The sequence below is a fragment of the Cyprinus carpio genome, unplaced genomic scaffold (genome assembly GCF_018340385.1).
Source record: "Cyprinus carpio isolate SPL01 unplaced genomic scaffold, ASM1834038v1 S000006810, whole genome shotgun sequence".
Taxonomy (NCBI): domain Eukaryota; kingdom Metazoa; phylum Chordata; class Actinopteri; order Cypriniformes; family Cyprinidae; genus Cyprinus; species Cyprinus carpio.
The window spans coordinates 177,564-205,443 of NW_024879396.1; the positions used below are offsets into that span (position 1 = coordinate 177,564).

At 37.7% G+C, this 27,880-nt stretch overlaps 2 pseudogenes; both read right to left on the reverse strand.

The window, feature by feature from the left end:
- Window positions 1-2,762: 2,762 nt before the first annotated feature.
- LOC122144971 lies at window positions 2,763-10,863 on the reverse strand (annotated as a pseudogene).
- Window positions 10,864-19,491: 8,628 nt separating this feature from the next.
- Window positions 19,492-27,703, reverse strand: LOC122134511 (annotated as a pseudogene).
- Between the last annotated feature and the right edge of the window lie 177 nt (window positions 27,704-27,880).

Consider the following 27,880-nt stretch of genomic DNA (forward strand, 5'->3'; position numbering starts at 1 on the left):
TACTTTAGATATGCATTTATATTATGTGTAAAATATCATGTTTAATGTCTTATAATATTAACATTACAATGATATGAAATGTTTACATTTTTATTAATATTTTTAACTGTTTAATGTAGCATAAACATATCAATATAGTTTAAAGTTATTTTTTATATATGCATTTATTACTGTAAATTTCTAATGATATTACTTATTTTATTTATGTTTAACATTTTAATTGATTTTAATATTATATCTAACAATTCATATATAATGTTATGTTAATATTATTACAAAAAAAAATTTGAATCAAAATTTCATAATATATACGTTTAATATAGCATACTATAAAAAGAATATTTAAAGTGTTTATAAACTATTTTTTAAGTTTTAACAGTCCAATTTGTTTAATACATAGTGGTAACAGTAACATGTGATCTAATTTGTGTTTGTATGTGTATATATAATATATATATATATGATATATTTATATTAACAATTATGAAGATGGTTATAAATTTTTTATATGTTAAAAATTGGGGCTTTATCCCATTATATTACGTATTATGTGTAAATGATTACAGTCGAAAACCTTCAAATATTTTTCCCAACTGGTGGGTTTGAAATGAAGCTGAGGAATGGTGCTTTCTGACAGGACCTAGAACAGTGTGGCCTATTGAGAACATGGGTCCGTTTGGGCCTCAGGTCAGCGTTCCAGTTGCCAGGCAACGGGGTTTCGACTGTCCACCTGAAGGGTACCTGTTTACAGATGAAAGGGCCAGTCCACAGGACAGGTCCCGGATTGTGTGTTTGAACCTCTCCCATCCAGCATCAGAAGACACCAATTCATCCTCGCTCAGTTTGGTTAATGGCGCAGGTAACAAATCTGTTTCGAGTCATATGAATTCTTCATTGTGGTGTTTTGTTCTTGCTCTGAGCTGGTTTGTTTGTTCAGGGTACTAAGAAGCGTCTCTGACGGCGCGGAGAGTCATAAAGCTGAACCTATCTTCAGTCGGTCCAGTATGTGGGTGTACATGCTTCCTGCCCAGAGCTTCTGAAGAAAGGTTACTTTATCTCACAGAACTTGTTCAAACATCTTCAAGGTTACAGGTAATGATCTAAAATCGTTGTGTTGTTTTTTTTGCCATAGCTTAGAGCTGTTTTTCCCAGTGCTCCTCTGCAAGTCCCACACTGTCGTCACGTAACCCACAAGAACCAAAGAGGGCACAGACAGAGCAGGAACAAAAAGATCAGCAGGGCACTAGATATGTAATTCTCACTGAAAAATTATTATTCATTACTATATACACATTGTTCTATATAAAATTCTGTCTATTATAAATTATCACATGAATGCATTTTATGTTCATTGGGTAAAATCATCATTAATCCAGTGATTTTTATATATATACATTAAAATTATACTGGTAAATATAATTATATAAATGGTAAATTGTTACAAATAAATTGTATTTTGTTATTTGCATTTTACATTTTTTTTGGATTTTTTTAATGCGATTTCATTGAACATACTTGCGGTATTACATATCTTATATAATAAACAGTTAATGTGGTATATAATTATTATTCTTAGTATATATTATTATTAATTAATATATAAAACAGCATCTGTATTATATATTTTATCTGTTTTAAACAATTAAATCAATGAAAATAACTTTTTTTTTGGTATTTTAATATAAATATAGGCATTAATAAGATTTTTTTTTTTTTTCCCCCTCCAAGCTGCAATTTATTTTGTTTAAAAAAATACAGTAAAATATAATTTGTGAAAGATTTTAATTTAAAATAACTTTTTCAATAAGTCCTTCAGTGGCACATAATCCGTGCAAAATTATTCTAGTGTTTCTGAGTTACTGTCTCTAGATATATTTCTTATTAATGTTGAAATTGTGCTGCTTAATGCATTTTTTTGTTGTTGAAAAACCAAGATATGTTTTTTTTGTGGACAGAAGTGTTTATGTGAAATAGTAATCCTTTGTAACAGTATAGCTGTCTTTCTTGTCAATTTTACTCCATCCTTGCTGAAGAAAACTATGCATTTTAAATAAAAAATAATTAGCAGTATTATTTAAAGTGTACTGATTTGCTGAGTTTGTGCAGTGGCGCTAAAGAATCTACTTCACCTTGGGTTGGAGAGGAGGATACTGAGGCGATTTCATCAGTCACTTGTCAGGAAAAGCTGGTAAAAATACCTTCATCTCTCCAAATCGAATATACAGCTCTCAGCTCAAAGATTCATGTACATCTGTCCTATAAGTGACGTAAAATATTTTTCAAACTTCAGAAAAAATGTTTTTCTGTTGCAGTTTATTTTGCTGATCAAGACAACCAGACTCTATTCTACAGCAAGACGTTGAGCGTCACGCTGGCTTCTCACATCGGGCCTGTCGTCATGTCACGGTCATAACGGCACGTCTTAAAGAGACATCCAGAGTTTGTCTTGACGCTCATCACTACGCTCACCTTCCAACAGTCTGCTCATGGAGAAACTTCAGGTACACTCCAGCACTTCAGAGAACAAAAGACTGATGGGACTTTGCAGACCTGAAAATATCTGCCAATCATAACATAAAACTGTCCTCTTAATAACAGGCTTCTGAATACAACACCAGTGGTTGAATAGCTTTTAAGATAAACTGCTGTTGTGATCTGATTCAGAAAACACACAGCCGAAATGCACATTTATTTTAACATATGAACCTACAATAAAAAACGCAGTAAAACATTTAAATTCAGGTGTGAAGACCACTTGGTGCTTACAAACCATCGTTTGAGAGAATGTATTGCTGGTAAAACTCATCTGAGTCGGGACGGTCTGAAAGGAGAGGAAACAACATTACTAGTTTAGGAGACAAGTTCATGTGTGCTCAGGATTTTCAGTGCACTATAATACTGAAGAATGAACTTGTTTGACTCTGTTTTGTTTAATTTGACAAAAGTTTGTTCTCCACACCAGAGTTCGCAGAAGTTCCATTATAACGAGTGAAAACTGGAAAGAAATTCCTCATGTTCGCTGCAGCTTTACAATGATACTGTGAAATACCAAACATCACTATGAATAACACCAGTGGGTCACCAACTCACATTAAATCAGCATCATTGTTTCCAGATTTAATGAAGGAGACTTTTTTGTGTCATCTGGTCCTGAAGTCACACTTCTTCAAACTGACATTGGAAACTTTTTTTAAAGAGCAATTTATACATTTCTTCAATGTAGTTTCTTAAAAGCTGATAAGTTTAACTTTTAATAAACCATTGCGTGTTTCATAACTGAACCAATAAGTTTGTTTAAAAATTTTACACTTTGCCAATTGAATTAAATTCCCTTAAGATAAATGTACTGTATACTACAAATAATGAAAAAACTTGGAAACTATTGTCCCTTTCTAATTTAATTTTAAATAATTAAATAGATTACAAAAGACCATGATTCATCAACCATGAACGAACAGCAATTAATTGATAGCTGACACTTAGAAAAATATATGCAGTTGTAAATGGCATAACAGGATTATACCTAATATTAAAAACACAATTGGGAAATTATTTTGATTCATTTTGCTTGGTTTGGCAATGGAAATTAACTGTTAAACTAAATATCAACATTTTTATAAACCATTCTTAACATAAAACTCGAGCAATTAATTAAACGGGTGAATTACGACGAAGTTGGTCATAATTTATAATAAGGTTCAACTCATAAACAATGTACTAGATATCATAAAATAATGAGCAAAACTTACTGGCATGTACAGTTTGTACATATATTTAACATTTCAAGGTCAAGTCAAATTTATTATGAAAGAAATCTGATTTAACACAACCAAACAGAATATATATCATAATATTATAAATTAACATCAACATCAATAAATGCTATAAAAAATTGGTCCCATTGTTAGTATTCATGATACTGCGGCATTAACTAATAATAATTTCATATTAACTCTCTTCTGATAGGCAACACATGAAACTGCATGAAAAAGTTTGCTATAGAGTCTTCTTTATCATTAGGTTTAATATTTTAGGTAGAGTAATGTATTAGGTGTCATAAAATATCAAAAACCTTAAATGTCTACATATTTAAACGCTTTAAAATATGAATAATGATTAATTGTATAAAATAAATATAAAAAATCACCCTGCATACCTATGCCTAAACTATACCCTAATTGCATTAAAAACCTGTAGAGGTTTTGTAAGTTGAAAAAGCTAATTATCTAATAAAATAAATGAATAAAATAAAAAATAAAAAACAAAAACAAGTCAGAGCGGATTTGGTTGTTGACAAACTTTGGGAATTACTGACAATTAACTGTTGTTAGCGATTTTACAAAACTTATTCGTACGATGATATAGAACAGTTTTTACAGACATTAGAGCACAAAAGACTTAGACAGATGGACGCAACCTGTCAATGTCACTGCCGTTTCCAGAAGGCTGTAGAAGCTCGTTGACCTGCTGGCGGCTTCCTGACTGCGACACGAGTTGTGCCGGCCCTGTTGACGACCCTCGCTAGGTGGCGCTTTATCATCTAGATATAACAACATTATCAAATCAGAGAGGAATAGGAAGGGTGCAAGTCATACAGGTATGCAGAGACATCTTTGGAGTGTTTCATAATTCTCATTCTCAATACCCAAATCTAGAACGTCTCTGAGATTCCTCATGGCCTTTGTTCATCTCGCCCAGCTTTAGTGGCCGTGTAGACCTCGTTCAATGCGTTGCTGATGCATGCGAGGATAGATTCCTGTCAGCGATGGGGCTGTCAAAGAGTTTCTGGAAGTGGGCGACCATGGACTCCCAGGGTGTGTGTCTGGTGGGGCTCCGCAGAACCTGAGGAAATCGTGAAGCATCTTCAGCTGATGGAGTTACTGAGAACACTAAGGGAAACGTTGCTTTTTAGGAGAAGTCGTACCTTGTCTTCTGATGCCGTCTCATCGAGAAGCGTGTCGACGATAAGCATCAAGTCTTCCACCCGCCACGGGATCTGACGGGAAGGAGCGGAGGGGATGCTATGCCCTCTGGCTGCCATCATGGCAACCTCACTGAACCTCTTCTACCAGTCGGAGCGGATGAGGCACGATGAAGATCCTAGTGAACCAAACAAATCACATTCGAAATACCGTTCTTCACTGACAACCTGTGCATCGCGATTTATTCGCAATTTCAATTCATTGTGAAGCCACTTACCGAGTGGACAAAAAGTTTTTAAGTGAAGTGACATTCCGGTAGCCTGGACTGATTTTACTGAATTAACCGAATTTTGTTTGCAAAAAATTGCTGCAATTTTAATTTATAATAAAGTGCGGTCACATTTGCGAATTTGCAAAATTTCTGCAAAATTGCGAATTTTTGAGGGCAAAATTCAGTCGTTTTAACAGGATTGGTGCGATACGGAACTTCGCTTGAAAGTGAAATATTTCACAACAGGTTCAACTATTTATGATCTCATTGATTCCAAATGAAATCACTAAATTTCTGCTACAAAAATTCACAGAAATTTTAATTTAACTAAAGATGTGGTCACATTTACTACTGTTCTGTGAATTTTTGTTGGTGAAATCCAGTAATTTCAAGTGGGAATCTATGCAATCAGAACTTCGCATTGTGGGTGACAAGAAAGCTGTTCTCCGCCATAAGTGTATTATTTTGCAATGAGGCGGGTTTATTCAACCGTTCCCTATTAAACTTCCTATTAAAATTTCGCCATCAGAAGTTTGAAAAACAACTGTAAACGTGACCACACCTTTAGTTAAATTCATTTCCTAAAGATTAACCAGGTTTTACCCACTTTTTCAACAGTTCCCGACTGCATACGATCTCATTGAAATTACTGAATTTTGTCATTAAACGTAAAATATGACCACATCTTTAGATGAATTCAAATTTCAGCAAAATCTTGTTACTCAATATCATAGAAATATATGAAGCAAGGTCACTTCCAAACCAAACAGATTTCTGTTGGTCAATGCGCCGAATCCACGTAACCAATTTCAACCAGTTCTTGAATCTTGTACAGATTCCTACTAAAATTACTAAAATTTCCCCCACAAAAAAATTACCGAACGATGCTAAATGTGCAAACATCAGCAAAACTTGAGGTCCACTGTCTATTGTCGATAGTGTAGCAATGAAGTCACACAGAAGTCACTTTCAAGCCAATCAGCATCTGTTGGTCGACATCAATCAACTTAAACCTGATGCGAAATCAGCAAAATCTCAAGCAAAGCTCCAATCATGTGGATTCCTATTAAAATGACTGAATTTCACCGAATAGTGATAAATGTGAAACGCACCTTCTAGTTTCAAATTCAATTGCCCAAAAGATTTGACCTCACTGCTAAGAGAGGTTAGTTGTCGGCTCCAAACCTACAGGGGGGGAAACAATCAGAACTCAAACTCCGCCTCCTGCTGAGCTCTAGGTTGGTTTGCGCACGTTGCCTCAGCAAACCCAACGGAGCTCTGGGATTTGGTCCGGAATGCGGTGATGTCATGTAGGATCTTGCAGAGAAAATCCACATGTGAATGATGTCAGTGAGGCATTGGCTTACATTCCGAATGGAACTGTCATTACTCATGAGATCATTACATCACTTTAAATCTGCGCAATTTCTATTATTTGTCATAATGTCAAATTGAGCACGTAATACTGCAAACTGTACAGTCTATGGAAATGCTTTGGGAACTGGTTTTAGTTTTATATTCTAGTTTGTACAGTAATATACCAAAAAAATAGTATGCTATCCTGAACTGTGATAAATATCACCTTCTCCCGCTTGAAGGCAAGATCTTCGGTTTGAATTTACATTGAACTTTCACACTGCAGAAATGAGATGACTGACATCTTGCACATGTGAGTTCCTTACAAAACATCCTGAAAACAACCAGAAACATCAGACCACACATCAACCTCTTTTGGTTAACTGAGAGACTATTATAGCCTTTCATTAATATTTGAATTGAACAAAACAGTTTTTTTATGGTTTAGTCCTTAGTGTAACTATAATAACACTGACTTTAAAGCAGTTTGCGTATTCAATCACGCATCTTTACGTACCATAAGGAGTCTCTGCAGGTAGAAGCATCCAGGTATCTGGGATGCCGGTGTTATTTGTGTTGGCATCTCTGCCGGAGTCCGAGCGATTGAGTGCTTGAGATGGTCTGTTTTAAACAAGTACATTCATTACCCTGATGAGTCAAAATGCTTCATTAGAAGAACTGTGTTCACTCAATGCAGATCTTCCCTGATGTTGCTCTGCTGGAATGATTCGATCCAGGCGTCTCAGCTGCTGTTTGCAGGTCTTCAGTTCTTTAATGGTGGGTCTAAAATGTGGTAACATTAACAAATGTCACCATCTAAAAAAAAAAAAAAAAATCAACTGATATTAAAGGTCCAAAAATGTGCTATCAACCTGGACTCCAGATCTTCTTTTAACCTTGGATTTCAGTCCTGAGTTCTTCTCGCTGTGCTTTGGTCTCCTTCAGCTGCTCCTGGTAGACTAGAGCCAAAACAGAATCACTTTTACACGTCAAGATCAAGAACAGATATCAAACACTTGTCACTGACGATACCTTCAGAAGGGCCTTGAGTTGGAAGACGTGTCAGTGGCGTCTTTTCCACTGTGGATCTGTTCTTTGGGAGGTTTGAGGAGTCCTTCTCTCATGAGCTTGCTTTTATATATCCTGCAGGAAAGATGACACTGATGTGTAAGGACTTTCATTAATTAATTAATTTCAAATCATTCATACACTTACTTCGTTCATTCCGTAGCTGTTTGCATTTGGGACTCGACATGTCAACGATGTCCAAAATCCTTCAGAAGAAACAAAAAACAGCATCAGCTTTTACAAGCACCAGTAAAATTATCTCTTCAGTTGGTTCCAATTACTGGATGATAATTAAAAATAAAATAAATAATATACATATTGTATATATAATTTTTTAAAACATGTAGAAAAAATTCTATCAGTCAAAAACACATTCAGGTTCTCAAAACAACAAAATGTTTGCCCAAGGCAGGGTTATCTTCTAAACAACTGTTTAAAATAAGACAAACAATTGAAGTTCTATTTTACAATACCTATAATATTAAACATAGAATGTAAAAAAATAATAAATATAATAAAAGGGGGACATTTTTGAATTAAAAAATCCTAACTAATAAAAAAACAAAAATAGTAATAAAAACAATTTAGAGACTTTAAAATTTATTTATAAAAACGATCATCTATAGATAAAAAATATGGGTCCTCAAAAAAAGGAATCATTTATAAATCATTTTTTATTAATTGCCCAAGGCGGAGGTTACCTTTGAAAAATGTCTCATAATTGTTCATAATTACTAAAAGAAATTCTAATTTTTCTGAATGTTAAATTAAATAATATAAATAGACAAAATAAAATGGAAAATTATATATTATTAATAATAATTAATATTTATCATTAAAATAATAATATAATAAATTAAAACTATAATATTCAACAGAACATTCCTGTAAACTTTCTATACAGCTTCTTGTAAATGATTTCCATGACTTAAACATGCAGTTAAAAGAAATAAAATAGCATGTGTAGAAACCACCACTGATTATAATTCATGCCGATCCCATGATCCTCTCCGTCACTCACTGCTGGTCGCTGGTTGGAGTTGAGTCGGGGCTGATCTGCGGTGGATCTGTTGGAAGGCCTGGTTCTGTCGGGCAGACGTCTTCTCCTCCCAGCACGGCGTACTGGAGCTTCTTCTGCAGCTGAGGACACACTGCTCTTTCCTCCTGAGACAGCTTCTGCTCCAGAGACTGACAGCGCTTCTGCAAATACAAAACCAATGTTACATGATACTGCTATCTAAAGCAAATCATTGTCATGCATTTAATGCTTAAAATACCTCAGCATCTCTCATTGTCCTGCTGCAGTTTGTTGGAAATGGCTGTGCTGTTGGGCCGCTTTACCGATGTACGAGTCCTCTAGGTCTTGAACTTTGACCTTCACCCCATCCAGGATGCCCTCCAGCTCGGCAGCCCTCTGAGGATGACGGGCGGCTCGCGTCTGATGCTGCTGCACTTCCTCTCTGAAAATGATCCAGGCAACTTTACCGTGCTTTATGTGAGTTTTTGCACTTCTAATTTGCTTGGATTAGCTGTGCTGTGGAATGAGCCGGGAACAACGTCTGTCCTGTCATTATGTTACATTACCAGCAGATGGGCAGCACCACTGCCGCACACAAGGGGTTTACATTATTGAGCGTGTGCTGACAGAAGCCAACATGTCCAGGAGGCGTCCCCTGGAGAAGAAACCACAAGTGCTAAACAATTCAAATATTAAAGAGTCATTTGAATATCTACGCTGAAATGCCGATAAAGAGAGACACATTCCACCCCAAAAAGGAGATATATTTTGCACAAAGAAAAAACAAAGTCTACTTTTAACGGACCATTAGGATTTTTATTTTGACATTATTTTTTTTATCTGTTCTCATTACCGACAGAACATAAAAAAAACTGTACTATTACAAACACATAAATCAATTTGTTTGTTCATCATTTGTAAATAACAAATCAACAATTTAAAGTCAGTACAAACATATTAAATGATGTAATTAAGCATTACAGTTTATTTATTTATATATTTTTGCATATTGGTAATGAAAATAATAATAATAAAAAATAATCTCACAGCGCAAATGGCTCCAAAACATATTCTTGAATTTTATTATATAAAACCTTACTTATTTCATTTGATTTTGGGGGTAAATGTGACCAGGGAATGATTTAAATAACAAATAATCAACAAAAATGAATTTAGTTGCAACCATAATGTATAAACCTTTATTAAATTGTATATAGTATGTATTATTTTGCATGTAACGTTTTTTTATATTAATTATCTTAATTATTTTAGAGTTATGATCAATATACCAATTTTTTTATTATTATTTACTCTGTTTTTTTTTGTTTTTTTTTTTTATTCGGCCAACAATAATGAAAATTAGACCTTAAATTGTCATAAAACAATTTCACAAAGTTAAAGAAAAAAAAACAAAAAAAAAATTTAAAAAAGGGGCTTTATTTTCTTTATTGCAAAATATAATTTTACATTTTTTTAATTTTTGGAAGAGGTATGACCCTCTTTTCAATCTTGTGAAATTTACTGTACTAAAACCTGTTTTATGCATAACCCCAAGATCTGAATATAATAAAGACCTCAGCAGCATTAGAGGCGTATTTAAAGCATATTAACTGTGAATCGATGAAAGCTGAAAGACATCACTTTAGTTGGCTGTTGGACTGAATGAGCTCTTGAATAAGACCCTGTCTCCTTTCAGAATCTGACAGCATGGTCTTCAACATCAGCCGTACATCAGATGCAGACTTACGCTCCAACAGAACCAATTCTAACAGACAACAAACAACATCCAGTATAAATGCACCGACGTCGAGAAATATTGGAATATTGACGAGAATCTCTTTCATTTATTTAAAAACTATTTTTGGAATATCAGTGATGCGATTACCTGCAAGGTTTCTTGTCTCTCTGTTGGATCTGCAAAGTTGACAGGTTTGAACCCATGATGCTGCAGCAACCTGTTAACAGCATCCCAATCTCTCTGCTCCTGCTGCAAGAGCATGCAACCACGTCTACAATCACATGCATTATGCCACCCGCAATCTCATCTATAAACCAATGCATGCGGAACATCAGAAATATAGCTGCAAAAATAATCGGCGGTCTCCCTCATCAATTTTACAACCTGAACACTGACTTGGAGGTAGGTCCACAAAAACGTTTCATTTGTTTGTTCACCTGTTTTGTCTCTGGACTGCAGCGTTAGCAGCAGTCAAATCTTTTCTTTCCATCTTTATTCTATTCCAATTACACATAAAACTATGGAGCTATCAACACTATTTTAAGTCGTTCCAAGGTGATTCCCCCCCCCCCCCCCCCTTTCCTCTGACAGATCAGCTCTGCAAACCCCACATCTATCCATCCACAGCAGGTGGAGTGGGAACTGACAACAGATCAGAGGCTACTATCCCTCCTATCTGAAAGAACACTTAATAATAGAAACTCTTCCACATGATGGAAAGAGGAGAACGGCTCACCTGCTCCATCACGATCTGAGAGCCGGTAAGGAAATCAGCCCAGATGCGTGTAATATTGTATAAGTTCCATGTAATCTATAATAACATGCATTTACAGACATGCATTGATTTAAAGTCACCATGCAATTGGCAGGCTAGTCAATTTGTGTATCGGACTAGATATGGATTTAAGGTTGCAACTGAGGATACACATGGTATTAGCATGCTATATGTGAACTAAAAAACTATGGAGAGTTACCACATAAATAAAGAGATTTCCACCATAGGCTGTACCCATACTATGATACTCTGGGAAGCTAAATAAGGTAGTACTGTTCTAAAAAAGAATAAAAAACGTTACATTGAAAGTGCCATGGCAAAAAACATGGTATTCAAATGGAGTAAAATGCTCAAAAAACATGGTAGTTTTCCACTGTACACACAAAATATAAGCAGTAATAACACTCCAGGGCAAACAGTGACTACAAACGCCGCTTGAATTTAAATTACTTAAAAATCTTTACTTTTTAAAGCAGTTTTAGGTTACACCCATACCTTAAATCACCGTGACTAGTTTCGTGTTAATTAATTACTATTCTATCAAACCGTCATCGTTTTTATGAAACGACGACTAAATCCGAGTCTGTGTTATTGTTTCAAATAACAGCCGGGGAACGGACAAGGACGAAAACGCTTCTACGCTTCCCGGATTTAGACCCAATAGGATAGACCATAATGACCAAGCCACGCCCATTACGTAGTATTTGCGCAAGATTAAGTTCGAACTGTGACTGACGTTGCGTTTCCTCTTTCTTGTTTCTTTTTTTATTTTTTTTTTTTTATTTTTTGTGGTGCTACTAAGTGGCCACTAGATGGCTGCAGAGACTGAGCTTTTGAATATGGAGAAACAAATTAAAATAAAGTTATATTATATAATATAAATACATTGCAAAATATGCAAACAATACTATTTATATTAATTAGTAATTTTAAATAATTGAATATATAAGATAAAAGTACCTATCTACGAACGACGTAGCAACACGGCGGGAAAACGGTGCGTCTAAGACGACTCGTTTGTCTGAATAAAAGAAGTAAAATGATTTATAGGTATATGATAAAAGATATATCCAATGAAAATATCTACAAAACCCAGGGACCGCGAAAACATTGGCCTGCCTCTGAAAATAATAACCACACATGTAACTTTAATACTTATCAGCGGTCTCCCTTCAAAACTGGTGAATGTAAAAAACTGCTTATGTCCTATTTATAAACTAATTTGAAAATTTTTACAATTTTACAATGTCTATTTAATGTTTTTTTTTTTTTTTCTCGTGTGTTCCTGATGAGTAGGCCTTATTTCTTGCTGACATCTTGGGGATGATGAAAACTGGTTGCTACTCATCTTCAGGTAGGTCAATGTTTTCCGTGAACAAGGTACAGGTTGGAAGATTACTTTGGCTGTCTGTTAACTCCAGGGCTAAGATTGCTTCTGGTGGTCTGTTCTGTTCCCATCTGTTTGATGTTTAAAGGCCCGGAAAGGTCCGAAGAAGTAGAGTTTAATGGCGGCACGATCGTAAAACCGACTCAAAATATACAATAAGCGGACCGTGACAGAATAATGGATGAAAGGAGGTTGCAGAGCGTTTATGAATATTAAAGACACTGTGCAAATCACTACGTTATCACAACAGTGTAGGTCCAACTCCATCATGCAACTGATTCGGTTTGGTGTTGGTAACAACTGTCTAGAGTTGACCTAAGGCCATTGTGAATACTTGAATGACATCCACTTTGTTTTAATGCATTGTTGCATTCTGAAATGATCAGAACTAAAAATATGCATATATATGTATACCATAGGGGAGAGAAAAATTATATATACTCTCTCTCTTCATATATATATATTTTATGAGAAATTAAAACAAAATAAATATGCCTTCCATACTTTTCTAAATACATTCCTAAAGGAAATTCTATTTGAACTTGATTTAAGTGCATCTAATGAAAATAACTTTTCATGAAAGTTATTTATAAATGTAATTGTGAATTAACTACTCCAGTTTAGTTGTGTGAAAACAATTGCATGTTTACTTGCGGTTAATTAAAAAAGGAAAAAAAACCAAAACAATGACGAGCTGCAATCAAAAATTGAACTTTGTTTCTGTGCGGTAAGTATACTCGTATGTCAGTTTCTTTGAGGTAAATGCTTTCATCCAACAAAAGACCCCTGATGTGTGTTTTTTTTTTTCCACACTTTAATCATCTATCTCGCTTTGGCAATTTGAAAGCAACCCAAACACCGAAAGGTTGTGCTCGCACAACAAGGGGCCTTGAAACCTTAAGCTTTAACAAAAAACAGTTAAGTGGAGAGTAGTGACGGCCCACACATCTTTGGGACTCCAGTGACAAGGGCAGAAGAAACGTGCGCACGCTTTTTCTTTTTAAACCTTAACCTCCCTTGAAAGGCAAATTTGGAGGATAAAAGGTTGAAGCCGGGAAGCATGAAAAGGCGTTTCTAAACGCTAATCCTGCCTCACTTGAGTCTGAGTTTCGAAACTCCTCTCGAAATCCATCATGCCGGCTATAATTCTCTCACACTCTCTTTATAGAGCTGATCCTAAACCGGTAATACATACACATCGCTTGCACACGGAGGGCAGCTTTTTCTCCTCGCACTGGAAGTTCTCTGAAGTTTTAAAGATGGTTGCGACACAGTTGTGGGAAGAGAAGTTTTAAAGTTGTGATGGCTGATATAATTTATTTTTGTTTATTCAGGGTGTCTGTTGAAGCTGCAGAGATTGAGGCAAATCCCATGTCGGGATTAATCTTACTCTCTTCAAATGAACAGGTTTTTGTGGAGCCCACCGCCCCCCCCCCCCCTGATATGGCCCAAACAACATGCTCCAGCTGGAAAGAAAGCGGGTTAGACAGCTGGGAGCGGGAAGCACCAGGTTGCACAAAGATTTTAAAGAACCCATGTTTCTACGTAATACGAATGGGGAAGAGAAAAGAAAGAAAGAAATAACTGCTTGAGAATATTCCTCATGAAAAGTCCTGTCTGAAACTCTCGTTAAGATGTCCACAGTATATGGGAAACTACTCTTTGCAATTGTGAAATGACGGTTCACTAAGTGAACAGATGATTGACGCGTAAATTTATTTCATGAAATCAGGCTGATTCAGTTATATGAATAATATTGTTGGAAACCTACCCTACAAAGTTGGTGGAAAAAATAGCTATATAAAGACTACCAATAAGATAACAATTACTTATAGCTAACTGTTACCGTATCAAGTTCCATCTAATTTAGAGCGTGAACACAAACCAGCCAGACAAAAACAACCAAACTGCGACAATATATAACAAACGTAAATCGATTAAGTTATTGTAAAAAGTCATGTTAATTTTGAGTACTTACGGTGGTATGGTTTTGAATGATTAGGAAATGTAAGTTATTGCGACCATGAAAAGTATTTCAAAATAATATAAAATATTTTTAAGTAATGTAAATCATTTTTAAAAATCCAGGGTTCATGACGAGGTCACAGAAAAATCTGAATATCCTGTATTGGAAATTCATGATTTTTTTAAACTTGTTGTAATCCTCTAACCACGCAAGGGGCAAGAAGTCGCCTTTAGAAGTTCTGGCAGTCTGTTAGCGAAACAAAGATTTCAGCCACTCAACTAACGATAAATGGTAAGTTAAAAAGAGGGGAAGAAGAAAAGGGCGGAAACACTCTAGGGAAATGTGAAATTTTAAAGGAGTCACGGATTATAAAGCACTTTAGCTGAAAGTGGCATTGTTCAAAAGACCAATACGGCACCAACGGCTCCAGAATAAACACAATTTTCACTCTAGTCACGGCGATTACCACACTGCTACTCGTTTCATTTTGCATTGTCGCATGGAGCAGGTAAGCAAATAAAAAGGTTCATACAAAATTTAGTGAATTTAAATTTGTAATTCCATGAAAGGTTAGAAAAGATAGCTATTTCGTTGCTTCATATCCATAGCTCTTTTGTTCTTTAAGAATGCACAGAATATCTGATTAATGTGTTTTTAATTACCCTCGCAAGGCATCAATGTCTTCCTTTGGGCTACTCTTTTAACAAAACATTTCAAGCTTTCAAAAGTCATAGCAATTGCACACTATCAGATATATATATATATATATATAATATACTATATTATATATATATATATTATAGTATATTTACATAAGATAAATTAAGTACACTGTCAGGATTATAACGAGGAAAAAGTTGCCGTTACACTGGAATTGTTGGGGGAATGTTAGAAACATGAAACAAACAGTTTGACAGACCTAAATCAGAGGAATAATAACAAACGAAAATTAGGACGCATTTTTATTTTTCTTACAGTTCTGAGCTCGTTCTCGTTTATATTTTATTCTCATTGTGAATGACAATCATGCAGCTTCGAGGAGACTTGTGCTAGACTGGGCCCCGCACTAAAGCACTTCTTGAACCAGGGTTCCAAAACGAATCCAAGCAGGACTGCACAACAAACAAGAGCATCCTGAATCGCACGGTTTGTAGGAAACACCCAAGTGGCCATCATGGGAAATTTCCAGGACAAATGATTCTAGGGTCTGCTGAGCCAAGCGTCCAACATTCATTCAATTAAATTCTAATATAAATTACTTTATTTATTGTGTGAACGGGCCTTAAATCTTTCATTGTCATTCTATATAGATCTTTCAGATTTAGGTCTGGATTTCCATGCTACTATGATGTTGCCAATGCGTCAAAAAAATATTTATCAAACGACAGTGCCCCCCCGCCGATGATCCAATGCCCCTCCAGTAGATCTGCTCTGACGCCGACTCTGGGTAAAAAAAATTATTTATATATGGTCTGTGGCCGACTTTTCCCACACTTCAAATCATCTTATCTCGCTTTGGCAATTTGAAGCAACCAAAACAACCGACATGTTGTGCTCGCACACAATGCCTTGAAATTACGCGTTTAAGTGGAGTGACACGCACATCTTTGACTCCAGTGACAAGGGCAGAATGTGCGCCACTTTTTTCTTTTTACACACTTAACCTCCTGAAAGGCAATTTGGAGATAAAGGTTGAAGCCGGAAGCCATGAAAGGCGTCTAACGCTAATCCTGCCTCACCTTGAGTATGATCGAACTCTGAAAATCATCCGCAAATATCTCAAATCTATCTCAAGTCTCCTAAACCGTTAATACATCCACACGGTTTGCACAACGGAGGGCAGCTTTCTTCTCCTCGCACTGGAAGGTCTCTGAAGTTAAAGATGGTGCTGAAAGTTGGTGGAAGTTTTTAAAGTTTTGATGGCTGATAAGGTTACTTTATTTTGTTTGTTCAGGTTTCTTTGAAGCGCAGAGATGAGGCAAATCCATGTCGGGATTATCTTCCTCTCTCTCACCTTGCACAGGTGTGGAGAGCTGATATGGCCCAAACCCACATGCTCCCGCTGGAAAGAAGCGGGACAGCTGTGAGAGGGAAGCCACAGGTTTGCACAGATTTTTAGAAACCATTTCTCTACTTTAATACGAATGGGAAAAGAAAGAAATGAACTGCTTGAGAATATTCCTCTGAAAAGTCCTGTCTGAACTCTCGTTTAAGATGTACACAGTATATGGGAAACTACCTTTGCAATGAAATGACTTGCTTACACTAAGTGAAGATGATTTGACGCTTAAAATGTATTTTCATGAAATCAGGCTGATTCAGTCATATGAAATAATATTGATTGATTAAAACTTGTTGTAAGCCTCTAAACGCGTAAGAAGTGCTTTTAGAAGTTCTTGCAGTCTTTAGCGAAACAAAGGCTTCAGCCCTCAAACCGATAAATGGTAAAAGAGGGGAAACACTCTAGAATGTGAATTAAAGGAGTCACGGATAAAAGCACTTTAGCTGAAAGTGCCATTGTTCAAAGACCAATCCGGCACAACGAGCTAAGATAAACACAATTTCACTCTAGTCACTGCGATTACCACAGTTTTTTGGGGGGGGGGAGGGGGGTTGGGGGGGGGGGGGGGGCTAATCGCTTCATTTTGCATGTCGCTATTTGCAGGTAGCAAAGGTCATAATTTATGCATTTGAATTCCAGAAAAACGATCCACTCTTTGTTCTTAATAATGCAAGATACTGAATTAATTGTTTTTTAATAAATCCCTCGCCAAGTCTATTAAATTGTTTGGTATTTAAAAACATTCAAGCTTTCAAAGTCATGCATTGCACAATATAATATATATATAATAATAAGATATATATATATAGATATATATATATATATATATATATAACTATATTACATAAAATATAATTCAGTACAACTTTTCAGGATATAAAGAAACAGTTGCAGTTCAACAGCTGGCATTGTTTGGGAATGTTAAAAAACATGAAACAAAAAAAGCTCTGACAGAACTCCAACCGTGAGAGAATTAACAAACAACAACAAAATTTATGACTATCATTTTATTTTCGTACAGCATGGTTCTCTTTATACTTTTCTTCTCATGTGAATAACACTAGGCAGCTTTTGTTCGAGTCTCTTTGCTGAGTAGCAGCAGGCACAAAGCAACTTCTTGAACCAGTTCAAACGAATCCAAGCAGGACTCCAACAACCAAGGAGCATCCTGAATCCGCAGAAACCCAGTGGCATCATGGAACTCTTCCAGGACAAGCTCTCGACAAAAATCCATAGGCTGGAGTTCTAGAGTCGGTAATGATTCTAGGGCTTCCCGCTGAGCCAAGTCCAAACCCAGCAATAAACGGCCTGGGCCCAACTGTTGCTCTTCCCCAGTCAGCACTTTGCGGCCGTGAATGCAGCATAGACTGCTGAGTTGAAAACCCACTCGTGAAGTTCCACATCAATGTTTTGGCAGAAGTGTGCACGGCGGCTACAGTCTACCTTCTTCTTAATTGTAAAAATGAGGAATGGAATACCCTGACGGTCCTGTGTACTAAGTAGGTAAATCATGCAAACACGTAACACAAATCCACATGAAAAGTAATCAATGTAAAATCGAAAAGCATTTTTCTGGAATCTGTAACATTGTAAATTAGTATGTAAATAATTACAATGACTGAAAAAATGTCTAATGATCGAATCCCTGTACAACAACTTTTTTTTTTTTTTTTTTTTTTTTAACGAAACAATCTTTCCCATTGCACTCTGATTAAGTTGATTTCTGTGATCCAGTTCAGTCTTATTGTTTGCAATGAAATGACATCACTTCTAATACTTAAACAAGTACCTTGTGGATGTAGACAAAAACACGTACATAAAAACATTTGTAACTATAAAAAACAAGCAGCAAAAAAAAAAAAAATAAATAAAAAAAATTGGGTTTTTCACTTTCCCCCAAGCCTGTGGTTCTTTTGTTGGATTATTTTTAGAGCTATTTATTTATTTTTTAGCATTACTGTTGTTGGCCTGTATTTATAACTATTGGAGTTAATAGACATCGCTGATTATTTAAACAGCTAATATGTCCTTCAATCAATGGGAGGCTTGATAATAGCATTTATTCTGATTTGGCTGGCAGGTAGTAGTAAACCGTTTAATGCACAGGAGCCTGCGGTAGTCCCTTACTTATCGCGCTTGACTTTATTAAAGCACCTTAAGTTAGTTAATGTCGAAAAAAATGCTATAAGAGAATAAAATTATTCAAATTGCCAATTTGAAGTGATGTAATGTATATGTAGGGAATGGTGTCAAAAGGTTGCTGAAAGCGCAGTACCACCATTGGTACTAAAGTACCACTATCAGTATCATAAGATGGTTGTCGTTATATAACAGAATATCTCTATCAGTACATTTTGTAATTGCGCAGCGTAAAGTTATTTTCACATGTTGTGTATTTTGTTGTGCAACCACGCTGCTGGTTTATAGCAACACCAGAATATAGATCAGTTTGGTCTCCTCCTCCTGTGAGAATACTTCTGTGTGGGTAACTTCCTGATGATATTAAGGTTGCGAGTCTGACCGAAAAACTTCTGTAGTGATTCTTACCATTATTTTAACCTGGAGTGAAGACAGTTGATCATTGCTGAGGTAAAAATTAGCCAGCATTATGGTCCATGTGATTACCATGCACGCCACCTGGTTTGTTTGAGTGCAAGTAACTGTCCACCTTTTACCCCAGTGCCAATTTTCAGCTGGTTTTTTTTTTATTTTTTGTTTTTTGTGGGGGGGTGGGGGGGGGGGTTTTAAGTTTCCATTCGTTTTTTTTTAACCAAGCCATTGTTTTGAGTGAACAACCGCTGTTTTTAACAGATAAAAAGAAACCAATGCAAAAAAAATACAACTATGGAGGTTAGATTAAAACCTTGCATTCCATGGAAATGATACAAAAGGATCGTCTTGCCGACAATCCTTTTCTCTCGGTTTATCTTAGAGAGTAAGGGAAAACTGGTCTTGTTCGATGGGTTTTTCAACCCATGCTCCAAGAATCCCGCTTTGTAGAAAGCATTGAAGAGAGTCTGTTTGGCACCGTGATATTCCACTGCTGCTTGGTTTTGCGCTCGGGTCCTGAGCCTTGCCGAAGATCCTTGGATCCGCAGAGTTTCACTTGAGCTGCAGAGAGGTAAGAGGGATATTTGCTTTTTATTATAACAAGTTACCATATTTATTTTAACCATCTTTTATTTATCCATAAATTATCATCCAGCTTTACATAAGAATGCTTTCACCTTGGCATGTAGACAGACCCAGCGACTATAGAGGGCTGTTTACAGAGTGAGACGGTTCTTTTCCTTCCGAATCATCCTTTTCTCTGTGTGTGCGTTAATGATCTCCAACGCCCTGATCTCCGACTGTCCAGTTGACGCTGAAGTTGGGAGCTTTCCCCAGGTTGCCCTTGCTTCTGGTTTACGTGATACCTGGCAGAGAAGGGAGGTAACAGACATGGCGGGGGGCCAAAAAGCTGGAGAAAACTCATACAAGCGTAATTCATTTGAGATTGTTAAAATTACCACTAAAGAAGAGGTCTGTTGAAGGGCACATGGTTTGGGCAAATCGTCCATTTCTGCAATGCGCTGGTACAAAACAAAAACGCTCTGGAAAGATGGTCTGCGTTGGTACAGACTTTGTCCCAAAATTAAACTGGAGAAATAGATGGGGTTTCTGTAAAGTGACTCAGAAGAGACCCTGCAGCACTCCCGATCATGATTCCATCTACAAAGGGAATAAAAAAACCCACAGATGTTTGAGAAGTACAGGTGTGGCACCTTGGTTGAACAGAAGAAAAGCAAGTCATTGGTTGCAAGCGGTAAAAGTGAGTCGCCCGCCTGTGGACATACAGCATGATAACTTATAACACACGGTAGCAAACCGTACCCTCGAATTCTCTAAAAAACACCATCCTGATGTCAAGAGAGTGCACCTGATTTTACAACAACCATTGAAATGATTCAGAAAAAAATAAAAAACACCCCACCCTGGGTTCTATTAATCTTAATCACTGTGATTTCTCCAAATCCTTCGCATGAAGGTTTTCTTTTTTTTTTCCAAAGGTGGCAATGAGATCTGAGCTCTCAAAACAGTCCTCCGCTCAACAGCTGGATGATAAACACTACGTTTTAACTGGAGTGGAGTTTTTCTTGGCATACCAATGCGAGTCTGGGCATGTAATGTGTTTGTGGACGCAGCTTCCTTCCTTCAGCGTGAAGGCGTGTTTTCTTGGAGAGACACAATCAGGAGCCCTACTCAGGGTCCAATGCCCTCTGCTCCAGGGAGCCCCCTGCTCTGGAGGAGAGCTGAAGTTGATTGGGGTTTCATAGCCAATCAGGCTGATTTCCTGAGTGCCGCTGGATGTCAGGCGGCAGAATGCTAACGGAGGGACTCGTTAAAGTGGTGGGGAAATAAGACCGGTCATAGGAAGCATTCACATGCATGCGGTTGTCAGCGCACAAAAGTTGGCGACCTGATGTCACGCAGGATGTTTTTTTTTTTCACAAAAAGAATCCTAAATCATCAAAGCTTCAGGCATGTTTTTAGAAAATGTGGCCTACTTAAAACAAAAAAAAATTGAAAATATTTTTATTTTTTTTTGTATGGAATTCAAATGGATTACATGTCAACTTAAAATATTGTCTTTAAAGCAAATTATTTCGGAGAGGCAGCTGAGATACAAAACATTGTATGAAAACAGTGTTAAGTCCTCTACTGACAGCATCATACCTGGCAATCTTGTCACTACAAACGACCTGGTTAGCAGCCGTTCTTCTCCCTGCAACACTCCATCCCCGGGTCTGAATGGTGTTACTCGTACGAAACAGGTATTGTAACCTTCTCCAGACTCCATCTTGGTTCGCAAGTTGTCCCGCGGGCTTTGCGGTTTGGATGCGGTCACCCTGGTCTTAAAAGAGCGAGCTACGAGGGGCCCATTAGTGTTTACTATTTTTGTAAAAACCAGGTCCTTATTTTTATTGTGGGCATACACAACAAAATGTGCAAATCCTCACTCATCATCATAATTTACATACCCTCTTGGCTCCCCCAGCCTCATGGGGTAGAAAGCCGTCTTTCCGGCGCGCCTTTCCGCGGGCGATGTGCTGATCTACAGATGGACACTGAATATCGTCTTTTAGGCCGTAGCCATGTTCACATACACCATCTGAATATGGATTTCTCATGTTCCTCAGTGCTGTCGCTAAAGACGAAAACACACACCACTTGTGAGATCTGTGATGTCAGCTAGAACAATTAGTAGGGCTTTGAAATGTCTATAATGTAAAAACAGTCCTTGCCCTGCTGACCCATCTCATCAAAATCTGTCATTTATTATTTCACAGTGAATGAAAGGTCTGCCTAATTGATTACCAGGCATATCCATGTCCACATCAATTAATGCTAATCAATTCATCTGAGAAAATTGATCCAAAAATAATTTTCCATATCCACAGGCTAATATGAATGATTTGTCAATTCTTAAAGGGATACTCCACCCCCAAAGGAAAATTTTGTGATTTAATCATTTACCCCCATGTCGTTCCAAACCCATAAAAGCTTTGTTCCTATTCAGAACACAATTAAAGATATTTGGATGAAAACCGGGAGGGTCTGTGACTGTCCCCCATAGACTGCCAGTAAATAACAGTGTCAAGGTCCAGGAACGGTATTACAGTCCCGTAGTCAGAATACGCATCCTTGTGGCACCGATGTACAGAAGAGCATAAACATCCCCCAGCATACAGTGATATGGAGAGACACAGGAGGAGCACCGTGTGACAAAGGAAATTATGGAAAAAAGTCATTATTTTTTGGTTCTTCCTTCGTCTTTACTTACAAAAGTGTGTTCCCATCGCTTCATATAAACCAGAATTGCACGTCTGATTGGCAGATGAAGTGATACTGACGACACAACTTTCATACCTTTTATGAACCTTGACAAACTGTTATTTACTTGGCATCTATGGACAGTCTCAACCTCCCGGTTTTCATCCAAATATCTTAAATGGTGTGTCCGAAGGACAAACGAAGCTTATACGGGTTTGGAACCACATGGGGTAAGTGAGTTAATGACAAAATTTTCATTTTGGGGTGGAGTATCCCTTTAATGATTTATAAAAATAAAGAACGGATTAACAGTAGTGCTACTACCCCAACGGATACTACATATTAATTACTATTACTATATATTTATTAATATATAATTCTTTAAAATAACATTAAACTGACAGTTGTTACATTATATAATAGCATGGAAATTAATATTAGTGTCAATTTAATATTAGAATGAATCAAAATATATATTGCCAACATAAGAGAGTATGTGTTTCACCTGGGAAGTATTCCAGCTGACTTGTACAGGTATCTGATGAGGGAGCGACGTGCGATGATCTCAGCATGGCATTCGTTAAGGGCCAGTCCTCATCACTCATGGACTCCCCATTTAATAACACTTGGTTCCCGTGGTGACCGCAAAGTGACCTGAGCATCCTTCCACATCCGATACCTGATAAACAGTCAGTGTCATTTAGCCAAATATGACATGTTCCTGTTTCAATGTTCCAGTCAAAGTATGCATTGTGCTCACCATTGTCATCACAACACACCGCAAGGACTTTCCCCGCCGTGCATGTGGTGACGTGAGTTATCCGTCAGCTCACTGAACTTTTCCCACAACTAAATGAGAAACATCATCCGCAAAGGACCTCAGGGGGGAACGCCACAACCATTACTGTACAAACAACAATGTAATACGTAACTAACAACTGTATACTGCTTAATAACAGTGGTGGCACCATGCCACCTAGCTAATCACACAACGATGAAACTGCTCAAAGACTACAACTGTAAATGGAATAAATTCTCAAGGTACATTAAATTGATGCTTTTAAAGACAGAACATGGTATCCATTTGAAAATAGTTGACAAAATGGTAAATGCTCGAACACTAAAAGAAATGAACTGACACGGACCTATTAACTGAAAGATCTCTTTTAGACGAAAGGTGAGAGCGATGTTTTTCCCTGTTTTGAGGGAAGTGCTCCTGCAGCTGATTTTAATTAAGATTCTTTTATTCTCTTTGGTTGCTTATCAAGGGGGAATGTGGATGGATTATTACAGGATTAACTAATGTGTAAATAATGCCGTGAACACTGGCGCACCACCGATTAAAGGTTTAATGCTTGAGTTTCATTTGAAATCCAACTGAAACCAGTTCGTGTGTAGGTTTCTGATTTTAATCACAATTGTTCAAATGAACGACTGGCAGGAGCTTTATTAAGGACAAATGATAGCCAAGCAAAGCTACTGAAGCATACGCATTTAATCGCATTCAAATTGCTTTTTTCAATATCAAGCTTGATAAATGCGAGACAGAGTTCCTATGTATGTGGCGCATATGAAATGACCTGAATTATTTTTTATGACACAGTCAGTTATGTTTCCATCGTAGCCTAACTTTTAGTCCACCATATGATTGTCATTTTTCACCAAAAAATGACCCCTTCATCACAGTTAAGTCACTGCGTGTAACCTTTGGGGAAAAACTGAGAATGTAGGAAAAACATTTTTTTTTTTAAAAAACTGATAGATTTTTTATATCTAAAATGTGATTATTTCATAAAAGAGACAATTGCAGTATGTCAATGACCAGTGTTTTGATTATGTCATAGAGGAAAGTACTTGTAAACAACAACCCCTAATAAAGATGAGGTAAGGCAGTTCTCCACCTGAGGCAGGTGTAGCTGAAGTCCCTCCTCTGGGGAATTGTGCTGTCCGGTGATGGTGTCTGGTCCAGTTTGCATGTTAAAAAGTCCTGCACAGAGCCGCTTGGGCCGCCCATCAGCTTTCGCCAGCTTTTTATATTCCCGTCCTTCCCCAGACCCTTGGAAACATCTGAGTGGTCTACAGTAAACTGCCATTGTAAAGTTCTTGGCATTGGCCTTTCACCGCTCTCAGCCACAAACTCATACTTTCAGTCATCCTGGCGCGACAGCTCATTTAGGATCATCACCGCGTTTTTGCCACTGCCTGTAGTGGGGCGTTTGTGAGTGCAGGGGGTAAGTTGGAGAGAAGGATATGACCTGTTGTTTGTTTTTCAGACCATGGGGCAGAGGAAACTCTTTTAGGGAGCGAGAGAGACCCATTTGCTGCTAAGACTCAGGTAGAAAGGGGTCTTTCAGGTGGCGCGGGTGTCTCAAATCCGTTAAAGAGCATGTCTGAGGAAATCTGCTTGATCTGAGGTGAAGTCCTGGTGTTAACAGTCAGCGTGCGGCCCATCGCGAGGTGAGCTTCAGGATGCATTTGGAAACGGAACGAAAGAGCGGTGCGCGCTCTTTCGGCCGCATTCAGTTTGGCTTTTTGCCTCTTCGGTGGGCCTGAGCCCTCAAATACGGTCCATTAACCTCAATGGTCATAAGGAAGACAGGTGCATGCGTACCGGCCCCGTCTGAGACAAGAAGTTTGTACTGCAGTCCCGGGTTGATTTCGTTTCAGTTGCATGAGAGCATTTTTTTTTCGGTCGCAAGACTGGCCCCTGGCGGTTTCCTCGCTTCATTGGGGTCGGAATTTTGGAAATGTCCTGTGGCCTTTGTTGCCCTCCCTGCCGAGGGCGGTTCCTGCTCTAAATCCCCGGGCGTTGCCATGAGCTAAGTGAGGCCCCTCCCCCAGCACATCTTTGGAGGAGAGGTTGTCCAGGGTTGGCGGTTGTCTTTAACGTCCATGCTACACGAACCTGTGATGTCCGAGAGAGAGAAACTTACAATGCTTCCGAGGGGCAGGACCTTGTAAATGTCAAATTTAGAGATTCTTTTCATCTCCTCTTTGTAACTGGATTTGAAATGATAGCATCCTAAAAGCAGGTATTAGTTGAAAACAATTTAACATTAGCTGACAAGATATTAATATGTTTTTTAGCTATGAACACTGGAGATTTGAGCGACTGTGTATAATACATTGATACACCAAACTTGGCAAGCAACATATTTCTCTTTATTTTCCATTATTTAACGAATTAGTTGTATATCTCATTTTCCAAATGTGTCCTGATACCAGATTTTTTTTCACCCTTACTAAGAACAACATGCAACAACTACCGCAACAAGGAACACATCATATCCAGCCCAGTTCGCCAAAGCTGATGGAAATGAGTGTAAATTTCTGCATTTACAAATAATCCTTGAGTAAAAGCTTGACACGTGTACGCCATGTTGGTGCTCAGGAATATAAACGTGATAAGAAAAGAGAACAGACATACAGAAACAAACTGATAATACGAAAGTGCTACCAGAAAATCAATCTCAGATGTTCGGTTTGGTGACAATCTTGTCAATAAGGGTCCACATAGGTATTGAACACAAGTGAACGAGTTGTTTCCCCATCTGAGACAGTATTTTGTAGCTGTAAGTTGTGCCGTATCCATCTCATCAAGTTGCATCACAACAATGTTTCAGCAGACTAGCTTTGGAAAGTGGACGCAGACGCGACTTTTTTTTGTTTGTTGCCCTTCCTTCCGGAGGGAGGTTTCATTGGATTTTTGGTGGAAATGTGGTAGGTAGCAACACAAACCTGTGATGTCCTAGAGAAAGTCAACTTCCGTCGCAAGAACATCAAAAGTTTCTTTCATCTCGCTGTAACTGTAACTGAGATTGCTTTATTCTTCTTCTAAAAGTCAATTACAAACACTTACAATTATAACGGGTTGCAATTATCCGCTTTCTTTGGCGGAGAGGTTGTCCGGTTGCGGTTTTTCTTTAACGTCCATAGCTAACATTCACTCAGGTTTTTTAGATGCGATTATAAAGAAAGCGCTCATTTGTATTGCATTCTGCCTATGGCCAAACCATGCACGCAGCAGTCCATGCTTGTCTTTTCTGTTAAAAATAATATGGTTTTGTTGAATGTTTGATTGCTTTAATAACAAATATTTCATCGGGGGGTGTTTATGCGGGATGTTGTGGCTAAGCCAAACCAGAACTTACGATTTCATCGATGTACTGAAAAAAATAAATAAATAGGCTACTTTTATGCAGGCTTTTTGCTGGAGGCTTCGTGGACAACAAAACTGAATGTTGTGGGCGGGAGTGGACAAAACAACATTAGTATTTCAGCGGGAGTGGGCGGGGCTGATAAAACCCATCCCGCGCAGGTCTCTACTTTGTACTTAGTATAAACTTTGTTCAGTTGCACGTACAGCAGTTTTTGTTTTCCTGTGCTTTTCTCTTGGGCATCATGTTGAACAATCATGGCCTTGGTTGCCTTCCAACTACGACCTGCCCTATTCCTTATGGGTCCCCACAGAGCTTCCCTTCATAATTCTGTCTAGGTTGTGTGTTTTCACCATAGGTCAAAATGAACCGAGGATGTCCAAAGAGAGTAACTTTTGCTTTTGATTCAGAAGCTTAAAATGTTAATCAGTGACAGAAGGGAAAGATCAACTGAAAGGATTGGAAGTTAAGAGATATAGAACAAGTAGGTCAATCTTAGGTACAGCAAAACACCCCCATCTTTTTACCTTCAATACCATGGTTTGCACCTTTAATAACAGATGAAAGTAAAGTCAGTAAACAAGGGGGGGGAAAAAACAAAAACCCACATGGTGTCCACAGATGATTCTTCCATATAGTACAACAATTTACTCCAAAACATCGGAAAAAATGTTCAATAACAAGAGTTCAAAAAAACAGTACATATTGGAAAGGAAAGGAAGGAAGGTATGGACATGCTTGTAAAAATGCTTGGCGTTGTACATAACACACAAGAAAACACAATAAAGAGGACTGTGGATTTTCCTCAGGAGGTCAGCACGGTACCTCCTTAAACATTGAATCTTTTCATCTGCTCTGAATTTAGGATTAGAATCAACAGAGAGGAATATCTGACTAGGTCCTGAGGATAAGTCCTTTCATTTTTCAAATTTTTTCAACAAATGTCATATATTTTTTTGGCACTTTTCAAAAATGCATAAATCGAAATGAAATATTTTTTGTTATCCACATACTGAATTTTCAAAGAGATGGAGGTGAGAAGATATGTGAAAAGCGGGGACCCGAACACCACTCATGCGTTTCTCTTCATCCCACATCCAGACCCTGCAGAGCTTCTGCTGCCCCCTGGGCCGCCCACCGGCTCCTACTGGCAGAGAAACCAAGGACATGGTTAAAAATTCATCTCCAATCATGAGTTCTGCGTACTGATGTCAGCTGGTCCACTTACAACACCCTCCCCGCCTGCTCCCTTAATGAGGCTAATTAACCAGCTTTAATGATGGGAGACAACTAATGTGCAGGTTGCAATTATTGCCCAAATAAATGCTTACATTCCCCTAATGAAT